The sequence below is a fragment of the Lipotes vexillifer genome, unplaced genomic scaffold, assembly GCF_000442215.2.
Source record: "Lipotes vexillifer unplaced genomic scaffold, Lipotes_vexillifer_v1.1 scaffold327, whole genome shotgun sequence".
NCBI lineage: Eukaryota > Metazoa > Chordata > Mammalia > Artiodactyla > Lipotidae > Lipotes > Lipotes vexillifer.
In genome coordinates, this window is record NW_006771143.1 from 446,143 (window position 1) to 459,840 (window position 13,698).

A 13,698-nucleotide genomic window follows, 5' to 3' on the forward strand; every position below is an offset into this window, starting at 1 on the left:
TTATGAGAATTTAGACTACGGAGATATTAAGTACATACAAATTCAAGAAACAATCTAATAAATAATTAAGAGATGACTGAAAGGGTAGAGGAAATGAAGAAGGAAAATCCAGAGATGATGCTGGGATTTTGAGTTGGGATGAATGAGAAAACTGTGGTGACACTGATAGAAAAAAATTGAAAAGAGATATTGGGCTGAAAGATGATGAAAATGTGGTTCTAGACCTACTGAGTTAGTGGAATATCCAAGTAGAAATACTCCATGCCCAGTTTCTGGGACAAAACTGAATTAAGGTGAGACATTATCAATCACAATATTAATCAGTATTTCCCAAAATGTGTTTCTCAAATGCCCCATTCAAAGAGTTTGAGACCAAATAAATTGGGAAAATGTTTGCTCCTTCTTGGATATCCATAGTGCACATTAGGGTAATGAACACTCAAAATGATCCTTCTGTAAGGAAACCTATATAATTTTGCTAAAGCAAAGCATTCCAAACTATGGTCAACCTTTGACATACTTTATATCATGACATACTTGGAAAATGCAAGAGGAGACTCATCAAGAATAAACCTGTTAGCTAAAGTCAGAACACAGAGTCAGTCAAAAATGGAAAAGAAGATTGAGAGCGATGGCCAGGGGGTTAAGAACTGAACGACGACAGAGGAGATTCTGGAGAAGGGACTGTCTGACAAATGGAAGATTATCGTGGAAGTTCAGTGCCAAAGAAGATCACAGGAGCCAACCTTTAAGTGGATTTCAGAAGGACAAGGTGGTCATGTGCTGCAGAAATGTTAAGAAGGCCGAAGCCAAAAAAAGAGGATTAGAAAAGGTAATTGGATTTAGTAAGAGGTCAGTTGTCACCCTTGAAAGAGTTTTGATGGAATGGCTTGAAGGAAAATGTATAATAGAGGCCAAAGAAGAAGTATGTTGTGAGGGAAATGAATATGAATAATAGATAATGATTGAAAGGAGAAGAGTGACTCCATGAGTTGTCTATGTCAGTTGAAAAATTACCAATAGTAAGAAATCTGTGCCCATGCAAAGACTGATGAGAATATGCCAATGAGGCAGTCCAGGAATGATGCTGGAGAGTGGGAATAATTTATCTGGGGATTAAGGAACATTTTTAGGGTCATGCCAAAAGAGGGCTAAATAGATGAAATGAAAGAGAAGAACCACTAAGGGTCAGAATTGTTGGGTAAAGGAGGCAGATAACAAGGGAGAAGGCTGTACTCAGGGAAAGAAAACCAAATGCATGCCCCCTTGGAAGAGGAGCAACACCAGCCTACGTTAAGGACAATAAAATCTGGGAGACTGATAAAGTCATTTACGTAAATGTTGAATATAAAATGGAAAGGAATATAAATGTATATTCTTTAATAAAACATATTTATAGTACATATAAAAGGAAAAGTTTGTAAAGGATGGTATGATCTGTCCCCTTATTGTTTACTTATTAGTTTATTTCAATCGCTTATTAAAGATAACTCCTTCCCATTAAACTCTAAGTTCTGTAAGGCAGACCTTGGTCTGTCTTATTCGTTTTTATGCCACTTATGTCTAATAGTGCCTGGCACCTAATAGGTGATTGGTAGATATTGCTTCAGAATTTATAAGGTGTGCCTTGGTCCAGGAGACAGAGTGGAAGCGTGGGGTACAAATGATAGCAATCAATATTTGATTATAACAGAAGAGGAAGTCTAGGTCTGTGAGTGGGGAAACTTGCCTAATTAATAAACATTTTTGAGTTGTGAAGCTGGGCATTACCTCTCAGATCATCTGATTTTGATTCCTGTTTCTAAGGAAGGCTCATTTAATTTCCTAGCCTTAAGAAGCAAACTCAACCAAGAAAGACTCATAACACCAAAAAAAAAAGCCTATATTTTATTTCATCATCTGGGTTTTTACCGTTACCCAAATACAGAGAATATGAATATATTTTCCCCCTTCACGAGTCATTTCCATTTCCTACTCGTTGCTGCATCATCAGTCTTTTCAAGTTGTCATTCCACTAGTGCGTGATCTCTCACCCTCCACTCCCAATGTCAGCTCCAGATACACCCAAAAATACAAGGCCACTGTGAGAATTTTAAGCTTTTTTTTTTGAGAATTTTAAGCTTTAAAACACCTGATGAACATGAAATGTGGTAGAAAGCAGAGGCATTTATGTAACACTTTTCAGTTGTGCCAATAGGTCTTACTGTTTCTGACTTAAGAGGTTGACTCTTTCCAGACCAACAAATCATGTAGGACAAAGCATCAACTTTGGGTCAATGATCCAGACTTAGTTTTGAATCCCCAAACCACTGACTTGCTTGCTAGTGACTCTAGTTAAATTATTCAACTATATGCAGTGGGGATGATAATAACTTATAGTTTCGGGTTGTTTTGAAAGTTGCAGATAACATCTATAATGTACCTGGTACAAAGCAGGCACTCAGTAAAGAGAAGCTACAAATGTTTTTATCCAAATTCTCTGTTTAGGTAGCCAAAATACCACATTAGGGCCACAGTAAAATGCTCTTAAGTCTCTGGCCATGGCAAATGAAAAAGTGCAAATGAAGATGAGTCTAAATACAGAAAACTATTTGAAAATCTGTTTACGAAACAGATCTCACATCCCTTACTCCACTGTAAACTGCATGACAACTGCAGTCTTCATCTTTAGTAGAGGACTGAAGGTATTTCTCTGGAAAGAGTAAAACAGAAGGTCTCTGGAGCAGGGGATACCAGAGATACTGGTATCCCTAATATCACACTAAAAATATGGAGATTAAATCAATGTTTACATACCAAATGTAGAGTTATCCTTCCTTCTTCCCTCATTCAGATCCCAGAACTCTGACAGACAGGTCTCTACCCTGCAGGCAAGGGATTGGAAGTTTTCTTTGGGCAAAGTGACCAGCCCAAAAGAAGAGACTAAAGACACTGAACATCAGAAATTTAGTGAAAAGGCTAGACCACCAGTAGTGAAGTCCACAATTGACAAGCACCATCCAAACACTCACACTTGGTCTGGTTTTCAATGCTCCCTTTAAAAAAAAACAAAGCAACTAAGGATTACCAGACAAACAAACAAACAGACAGCGTAGAAGGAAAGTTCTCTTTAAAAAATCATCATAAGATGATGAATTTTATAACCACGAGGCAAGGTCAGTATGCTATTAAAAAAGGGGGGGGGGAACTGTCATAATTTTTCTTAAAGAGCTTTTAGAATTTAAAAAAGATGCTAGCAGAAATTTTAAAAAACTCAATAGAAAGGCTGGAAAATAAAAATACAGAAACTTTTCAGATAATAAAGTAAAAAGACAGAAAATAGGAGAGAAAAGATAAGTAATTTAAGAAGTCCAATACCCAAATAAAAAATTTTCCAAAGAGAGAAAATGGAAAATACAGTAGAAGAAATCAACAAAGGATAATCCAAAATAATTTCCCATAACTGAAGGATATGAATTTACAGATGCAGAGGGCCTTCTGGATATACAATGCTTTAGCACACTGGAAAAAATAGATCCATACTAATGTCTATTATTATGCATTTTCTGAACACTGGGAGCAGGAGAAAATTCCACTCATTTTCAAAGAGAAGGTACCTAGAAGAGTCAGGTATCAGAATGGCTTTGGACTTCTCAACAGCAGCCCTGGAATCTAGAAAACACTGAAGCAATGACTTTAAAATACTGAGATTGCTAATCTAAGTATTTAGACAAACTAGTAGTTTGACATACTAGTAGTATGACAAACTACTAATCAACTGTGAGGGAAACTAAGGATATTTCAGACATCTAAACTCTCCAAAATTGATCTTCTATGAACCCTTCAGTAAACTGCTAGAGGTTGCATTTCACTAAATGAGAGCATAAACCAAGAAAGAAAAAATATAGGATATTAGGAAAGAAAAGATACAGGCTATAGAAAAGATATAGGATACTGGAAAAAGTCAAACTAATCTAGGAAATATTTCTTTAAGAAAGTTGAAATTGGTAGAATACTTAATATGTCTGGATGTATTTAGAGGGATATAAACAACTAAAAGTGATTGAAATTGAATTATATATTTGAGTATACATATATATTAACCAAAGGATTATGTATATAAAATCACTAATCAAAGAAAAAAAAGACAATGAACTCTAATGAAAGGAAAGTAAAATTAATCCTATATATTGTGTGGCTCAGCAGTAAATGTTGTTTACCTAGGTATAAGAATGCAGACCTTGAATGTTAATCTAACTTAACATGATGTAACTATATTGGAGGAAGAGAGCACAGGGAGCAAATATATAAGTGGGGGAATAGAGATACAGGCAGTAGGGTGAATGGTTTTATTTATTTATTTATTTTTCCAGTTACCTTGGAGTTTATTTAAGAGGAAAAAGGTCATAATGTTTTCATGCAATACATACTTCATTCTTTAAATAACAATTGTGACAAATAACAGAAAGAATTAAGGAATGCTGTATCTGTGATCCATACAAAGCACCAACATTTTGGGTTATACATAATTTAAAGAAATGTCCCAAACACTTTTCAAAATACTGTAGTAGCCAATACATAGAGGCATGCCTTAGGTGGCCATAGGAATGCAGTTTAGAAAATAAGGAAAAAAATCACACTGTAACTACTCAATTTCTTCAAAATCACTGAGCAAGAAAAGCAACGATGAACTTCCATACCGCCTTTACATAACTTCTTTACAGTACCTTGACTTAAATCCAAGAGGGAAGGTTGACTGTCCTCCTCTATTTTTGGTAAACAACTGCACGGTAAACTTAGATAACTTTCCCCCTGGATTTTACCTGGGAGTGGCCTTTTAAATTTTTTATTTAAAAGAGGGCAGGTTTGGCACTTTTATGCTGATGTCACAAATGTTAATATTCCTTGGGATCTCAGGAAGATTCATATTCTTTACAGCTGATACAGCACTGGCTGGAGCTCCCGCTAAGCCAGCCTCAGATTTCTCCAGTTTATTTTGTGCATCAATTTGTTTAACAGTCTCATTCACGTTGGTCTCCAATACCATTACCCCCCCCCATCACCATGTCTGCAAGAATATTGTGAACCTTGTCTACATGGAAAATTAAATCCAGTTCACAGACGTTTTCAAAACATTTGTCTAATGTTTCCACAAATACTTGAATTAGATCTAAAATGCCAAGTTCACTTTCTGAAGAAGTTCACTTTCAGAAGACAAAATATAATGTTGCATAATGTCTATAAATCAGTTTGTTATCAGATCCTGCAATTAATAATCCTTCTTCTAGGAAATTACAGCATTTTCATCTCTCTTAGATACCAAATGGAATGTCTCCCTGATGATTTGCTGTTGTGTATCTTCACTGTAGGGCTGGTAGAACTTGGAGAGCCGCGGCTTCCCTTGGTTGTTAAAGATGAGGATCGCTTTGATCATGACTGAGCAGGGCCGACCGGGTGGGAGCTGGGGGCCAGGGTGGGGGTGGACGCGCGAGCCTCCCCTCAGGATCTCGCTGGCGATCCTTCCCCACCGGGTGAATGGTTTTAAACAAAAACATATGCTAAATACTCATCTGGACAGAGATGACACGAGATAAAATCTACACGATGTAGCCATAAAACCATGTTATTTAGAACTATTCAGGTAAATTTTAAATAGTGAAAAGAAATAAAATGATTGCTTCTGGGAATTAGAAAATAGAGGAGCAGTAAGGGGGAGGGAAGTGTTGCTTCAAAGAATCACTTAACTCTTTAAGTTTACTATGTGCATGCGTATCTTATATAAAAATTTTAAATATAAAGAAATTAAGAACGGAAAAAGAAACAGCTAGCTAGCTAGCTTAAGATTCTTCACAATTATAATTTTGATATTGTCTATGGCCATACCACCCTGAATGTGCCCAATCTTGTCTAATAATTTTGATGTTATCCTCTTCTCTGATGAAAAGCAAGAGGAAGGCAGTTGGCTTTTACAAAGAGGTTACCATTTTGAACAAATGATGTAAATGGTACTCTAAAGCGAGGTGAAGAATGAACGTATAGATGCATTGAAATTATCTGCATCTGTGTGTGGAGAGGGAGGGCAAAAGCCCTAGGGACATGGACTGTCTAACTAAAAGTGTAATATTCCTATCAGTAGTTCCTGATGAAATAGATTAAAAAGATAGACACAAAGTGAGGTAATATTTAATAATTTGCAGGGTTCCTAGAAACATTGTTCAATATTAATTTTTAAGTCTACACTGCCACATTGTTCTTTGATATTTAGCTTGAATTGAGTTGAATCCAGTGAAATGTCAAATATGTGAGTCCCATTATTTTGTTTGGTCACACATTGATAAGTATTTCTGTACAAATTTGTTTACAAATTTTGTAATATTATTATGATTTTCCTTAAAATCAAGCAAGTTGTAAAAAATGATTTATAGATGTTTATAATAGAGCTTCCTACTAAAGACAGCACCTGGCTTTTCTGGCATATTTTTCAAAATTTTAATGACTAAATAGTTCTTAAAAATGAAATATATATATAGATATCCTCAATTCACAATAAAAAAGAAAATATTTCATTTTTAGGAACTATATATATATATATATATATATATATATATATATATAAAATCATTTTAACAAGTTATCAAGCACCATTCACATTTATCATTTAAAAAGAATGATTACTTTGCCTACTCTAGCCTTAAAAGATCCAGGGGGAAAATACAAAAAATGTTCTTATATTTTGGCGAGTTTCTTACTTATATTAAGTAAGGTGTTACTTATATTGGTGGTGTGATATATTGATTAATAAGATACTTTAAAATCTTTAAAAAAAATTTAGAGTTCTTTTGAAATTCAGAGAAGTTCAAAATAATTTGTCTGTATTATATATGTGTGTGTGTATGTATATAGACTCTGATTAGAATTGTCTTTTGATGTTAATTAGTTCATTCTTAGCTTTTGTTCAAATAGGAAATTGAAGAACAGAATGGTTTAATGGCTCCCTAATTCTAATATGGCACAGCTGATTGGTGAAAAAGCAGTGGTCTCCTGATCCTCAATCCCATTCTACTTCTATGACACCAGTAGTAAAGGAAATCCAATTTTTGATAATTATGAATATAAATGAAGAATTTAAGAAGCATGGTCTAGTTATGATGATAACAGAAAGGAAAAATAAAAGACTTACAAATTATTTGATCAGATTTGGGAAAGAAGAGGTTCATTGAGGAAATGGGAAAAGTTTGGTAAACTTTGTAAAGGTTGGAAATATATTCCCATCAGATTTCCTATGTATATATTTAATTATAAATAGAGTAGTATCTATAAAAATAGCGCTCCTCACTCTTCAGTCTGTGCAGCATGGGAAGACAGAACTCTAAAAGAAAGCCACAATCCTACTGGTCTAAGAATTTAGAGAACTGAGTTTGGGACTGCCTGAACAACTAAAAATCTAGGGGGAAATCCCCAAAAGGAAGGAGCTTCTGGATGAGAAGACACAAAATCTGTATCTAAGCTCCCCTCAAAACGTTGGCTTACTGACTCAACTATGAACGTGCCAGTGAGAATCTAAGGAACCTAGCTGAAAGTAACATCTGGGGAAGGCTCCAAGAACTAAGCAGAGATTTTAGCTACTGTCTACCACAGGTAAGACACACTTTGGAGATTAAATCCAACTAAGTTAGAAGGGCTTGATAAACACCTTGGGCTTTCCATAGTTAGGAATAAAGACTACATCACAAAACTAAAACATAGAGCTGCCCTAACAAAATAAAAACCAAGCCTCCCCAAGTTGAAGGCAACCTGTCTGTAATTTAACTACTTTCTAGAACAACACTTTTCAGAGGAAGAGTCAGAGATTCTGCAATGTATTACCCTCAGCATAACAATAAAAAATTACTAGAAATGGGAAAATGTGACTTATAGTCAATAGAAAGAGACCAACAAAGGACATAGGTGTTAGATTTGGCAGAGAAAGGCTTTAAAATAACTGTGATAAATATGTTGAAAAGTCTACAAGAAAAGATGGATATAACATATAAAGAAATGGGTAATGGGGAATAAATATTGGAAAAGCTAAAATGAAACTGTCTTTATTCACAGACAACATGATTCTACATGGTTCTTCAAAAATCTATTAGGGTCAATAAGTAAATTCAGCAAAGTTGTAGGATATAAAGTCAGTATTTCTATATTGTTTCAACAGACAATTGGAAGGTAACATTTAAAAATAAATATCTTTTATAATAGTGTCAAAAAACATTAAATACCTAAGAATAAATTTAAGGGAAGGTGTAAAATATCTCTACTTTGAAAGTCACAAAATTGTAGAAAGAAAGACAGACCTAAATGAATAAGATACACCATACTTTGTTGCAAGACAATATTATAAAAATGTCGTTTCAGACGAAATTGATCTATAGAATCAATGTACTTCCAACTCTTAATGCTTTTTTGTTGTTGTTTTTGGAAATTGATAGTGTAACATGAAATGTTATATGGATATACAAAGGACTAGAATGGCCAAGATAATCTTGAAAAAGAAAACAAGTTTTTGTTTTTTTTTAATTGAGGTATAGTTGCTTTACAATGTTGTGTTAGTTCTGCTGTACAATGAAGTGAATCAGCTATTAAAAAAAAAAAGAAAACAACTTGGAAGACTTAGATTACCTGATTTTAAGACTTAATATAAAACTACAGCAATTAGGACAGTGCATTATTGGTGTAAGAAAATACAAATAGATTGAACAGAGGAGAGAATCAAGAATTAGGCCCACCTCCATAACTTCAGCTAACTGAAAAGGATGCCAGAAATTCAATGGGGAAAAGAAAATATTTTCAACAAATGGTGCCAGAATAACTGGATATTTATGTATCCTGACATGTACATCACAACATATTTAAAAATTAACCTGAGTTGGACTGAAAATCTAAAAATAAAAGCTGAAACTATAAAATCCATAGAAGGAAGCATAAAGAATATCTTTGCAATCATGCAGTAGGCAGAGATTTCTTGGTGTCTAAAAAAGCAATAACCATAAAAGAAAAAAGGATATACTGGACTTTATCAAAATTAGAACCTGTTCATCAAAAGGCACCTTTAAGGAAAATGAAAAAGTCACATACTTGCCACTGAGGCCTAGTGAAATTATATTATATAGCTTATATATAATAGAAATATGATTTAACCCAGATCTCTTGAATTTGAATCCTTGCAGAACAAAATATAAATATGATAAAGCTTGACACTGCAAAAATACAGAAATTGAGGCTTAAAAAATGGGCAGGAGAGGTGGAAGTGTGAATAGTAATGTTAGTGTCATCTTATTAACACAAAAAGTGAAAAGAGAGATGGCAGTTGATGCAATAGAAATTTCAGTACTAATAAGAACCTACTGTATAGCACAGGGAACTCTACTCAGTACTCTGTAATGGCCTACATGGGAACAGAACCTAACAAAAGAATATATATATATATACATATATATACGTATATATATGTATATATATATATACACATATATATGTATATATATATATATATATATATATATATATATAACTGATTCACTTTGCTGTACACCTGAAACTAACACAAAATTGCAAATCAGCTATATGCCAATAAAAATTAAAAAATAAAAAGATAGCACATACTTTTTCCCTACCTTGGGAATGATGGTTCTCTTTGCTTGTACTGTCCACAGAATAGGATGATAGCCTCATCTTCCTGCAATAGTACCATAGAAATTATAGTTCTTTTAAGATACATTTCACAGAGGAGACCACAGTTAATTTGTACTTTATGACTTTTTTCACCAATTTGAAATAATTAGTGTTTATCATGAATGTGATGTTTATGCCTTTTTTATTCAACTAGGAGCCAAGTACTTTGTCAACAGCTTTAAGGTGATGGATGTGATAATTAACTAAATGGAAGAAATCTTTTCATAATATATACATATATCAAATCATCACAATGTACACTTTAATTATATTACAAATTTGTCAATTATACCTCAAAGCTGAAAAAAAATAACAAATAAAAAAAACAAAAAAATAAGTCAGTAAGTAACCATTAGAAATGAAAGTAATAATAGGATTATTAAAACTGGTAGGAAGAAAAGACAAGTAGCAAGTAACATGGGTGGACTAAATTCTTACCTTTATAGCTGGGAATCAACAGATAATATCCAAAGTCGATAAATCAAAATATAGCAGTGAAACATAAACAATTTAGCCTCTGAAAAACTGATTTAAGGATGGGAAAAAATGGAGGAAGGAATTTGCTTTACATGTTGTGTCCATTCTCTAATATATGATTTTTCCATAATGTGTATTTATTGCATTATTTTTAGATAGAGAGATAAATAGAAAGATAATAGAAAAGGAGGGAGGGAAACCAACATACCTAGAGATTATCATAGTGAGATTTCAGATGATTTCTTTCTTCACTACACCAGTCAGCATGGCTAACAATATTTTTATAACTATAAAAAGAAAATAAAGTTGTTTTCCCTTTGAAACACAGAAAATCTCAAATAAAAATCAACCTTGTCGAGGTACTTTGTTGCCTACTGGAAAATAACATCTGGTAGTGTTGGAACTATCTGGTGGGAAAACACTTTTCAGAATGTCAAAGTGTTATTAACTTCTTGGTTTGCATCATGATATTACACTGAATACAAACCACTATTGTTTCAGTTGATAAAGTCTGGAGAGTCCTTAGCCTCAAAGTGCCAGGTAGACTGAAGAATAGTTGCCTACTAGTCAAGCAGAAAATTCTCATGATAATATTGATAGAATTACTGTCAAATGACATTGAGTTCTTTGCAATTACTGAGGGAGTAAAGAAATCCTAAAACTACTGCTATGGCAGTGTCTTTACAATTTGTACTGACATAAGCTCTTTTGGAATTCTTCTCTAAGATTAAGTCTACACCCATAATTATGTCATCCTGTATGCAGAAATGTCATTTTTGCTCAGTTCTTATAACTTGTTTACAGGCCTGGAAGAGCAATAGCTAATGGTGATGTCCAGAGCCATCTGTCACTTAGATACCAAAACCTGTTGTAGTGCTCCCACTAGAGCTGTGATGCTGGTACATCGATGTCCTAAATTAGGTGTGTAGAGAAAAAATTACATGCCATAGGAATGTGTTTTATAGCAAGCAGTATTGTTTTAGAAACTAGTCATCAGGTTATCTTGACCATTGTACATGTAGCACATCTGGGAATTATTCTTAGGAAAACATTGGGTGGAAGCTCTCGCTTACTAGTAGCTTGGACTTTATCTGACTACTGCAAAGGCTGGAAAAAAATAAAGCACATGTCAAGATCCAGTGTATTATTTACCAAAATTAATTCCATGATAGATAATGTAAAAACCTTGATCAAGAATCCTTACTGATTTTTTAAGATTATATTAATAGGTTATGGTAGACTTTTTCACAAATGCCACCAAACTGTTTCCAATTTCCCTACTGCTTTATTCATAACTATGGGTCAGATATTTACAATAAATCTTCTGCTGTGTGTGTGTGCAATTTTTTTAGTTAAATTTAGGATTATCTAGGATCTTGCTTAAATAAATATAGTGAAGTAGTTAAAAACAAGGATTTTGAAGTCAGACAGACCTGGGGTCTGAATCCTTTAAGCTGGATTTGCTACATGACCCTCATCAACATATTCAGTGTGAACCTCAATTTTTTCTTGTATAAAAAGAGATGAAAGCACAACTCAGAGAGTTATTGTAAAATTAAATACAAAAATTTATATGTCATCTACTGCAGTTGTCTGCACATTGGACTCTTGTTGGGAGCTTTGAAAAGTCCTCCTGGTCCCTGTGTCCCATTCCAAGAGATTGTGATTTAATTGGTCATGGGTGTGGCCTGAACTTTGAAATTTTTTAAAGGTCTCTAGGTGATGCTAATATACAGATAAGTTAGGAAACCACTGACTTAGAGCATAACAATATCTACATAAAGTTCATATGGCCTAAGTGTTTTATAAACATTATGTAACTTAATATTTATAATAATCCTAAGAGGCAGACACCATATTATCCCCAGTTTCTAGACAGGGTTTAGAGATATTTGATAACATAAGGCCAGATAACTAGTACAAAGCAGAATCAGTATTTAAACGCTGTTTGCCTAAATTCAAGGTCCAAGCACTCAGTTATAACACAACCTAGCCCTAAGCAAGTTTCCTATTCATAAATTTCCCAATGCAAGTGAGGTATAGCATATTGACAATCTCAGTTTTGAAAAAAAAAAGAAAAACAAAACAAAAATCTCTTCAGAGTTGTATTAGTAAGTACCCAATAAATCATAGAAGCAACTGTTTTATCACATCTCCCAATGGTCTCAAGCAAATGGTCAGGCTGAAAGGATGGTAAAGACCACTGAAAATTGTTGCAGGACATTGGACAATAAGATTAGATGTGTTTCTCATCATTCCACATTAGACAGATGTTAGTCCTGTCTAATTTTTTAATAGGAATTTGCATGAAAACTCACTCCAGCTTCCTTCTAAATGCATCAAGATTTCAAAATACAAAGATGTCTTTTGGAAGTTATACTCTGCACTTAATTTTCACTTATCTATACAGTAGTTAATACTTGTAAAGAACTGAACTAATGTAGCTTTCAGCCACATAATTGAAACATGGTCTGTGTCCAACAAAGCTAAGATACAAGCGAAGTGATAAAGCATCAAACATATTAACGGTGAGCATATCCCTCATGCATCAGTTCTGAACTGGAGTTTTTACTCCATCTTCTCAGACCAGAATTAGTGAAAAGCATCTTTAAACACGACTATTCTCTGCCATAACATTACTTGGTTGTCTGAGTAACCAACTGAAAAAGAGGAACAAAGTTAGAAGACAAATACTATCTGACTTCAAAATTTATTATAAAACTACAGTGATTAAGACAGTGCAGTATTGGCATAGGCAGGCAAATAGATCAATGGAAAAGAGTAAAGAGCCCATTTGTGACCACCTAGAGGGGTGGGATAGGGAGTGTGGTAGGGAGACGCAAGAGGGAGGGAATATGGGGATGTGGGGATATGGGGATATATGTATACATATAGCTGATTCACTTTGTTATACAGCAAAAACTAACACAACATTGTAAAGCAATTATACTCTAATAAAGATGTTTAAAAAAAAAAGAAGAAAGAGCCCAGAAATAGACCCACACATGTAGACAACTGATTTTTGACAAAGGTGTAAAGGCAATTCAATGGAGAAAAAAATAAACTTCTCAATAAATGATGCTGAAACATTTGAAAATACGTATGCAAAAAACAGAGAACTTCTATCCATACCCCTTACAATACACAAAAACTAACTCAAAATGGATCTTAGATATAATGTAAAAATCTAAAACTATAGAACTTCTTAAAAAAACAACATAGGAGAAAATCTTTGAGACCTTGGGTTTAGACAAATATTTCTTAAATACAACACCAAAAGCAGAATCCATAAGAAAAAAAACAATAAATTGGACTTCATCAAAATTTTAAATTTCTGTTCTTCAAAAGATACTGTTAAGAGAGTGAAAAGGTAATCCACAGACCAGGAGAAAATATTTGCAAATCATATATAGAACATGGTGCTTATATCCAGAATATTAATGAACTCTTAAAACTCAACAGTTGGGCTTCCCTGGTGGCGCAGTGGTTGAGAGTCCACCTGCCGATGCAGGGGACACGGGTTCGTGC

The 13,698-nt window shown here is 34.0% G+C and overlaps 1 pseudogene; it reads right to left on the minus strand.

Moving 5' to 3' along the window:
* Positions 1 to 4,825: 4,825 nt before the first annotated feature.
* Positions 4,826 to 5,413, minus strand: LOC103071150 (AP-3 complex subunit sigma-1 pseudogene; annotated as a pseudogene).
* Between the last annotated feature and the right edge of the window lie 8,285 nt (positions 5,414 to 13,698).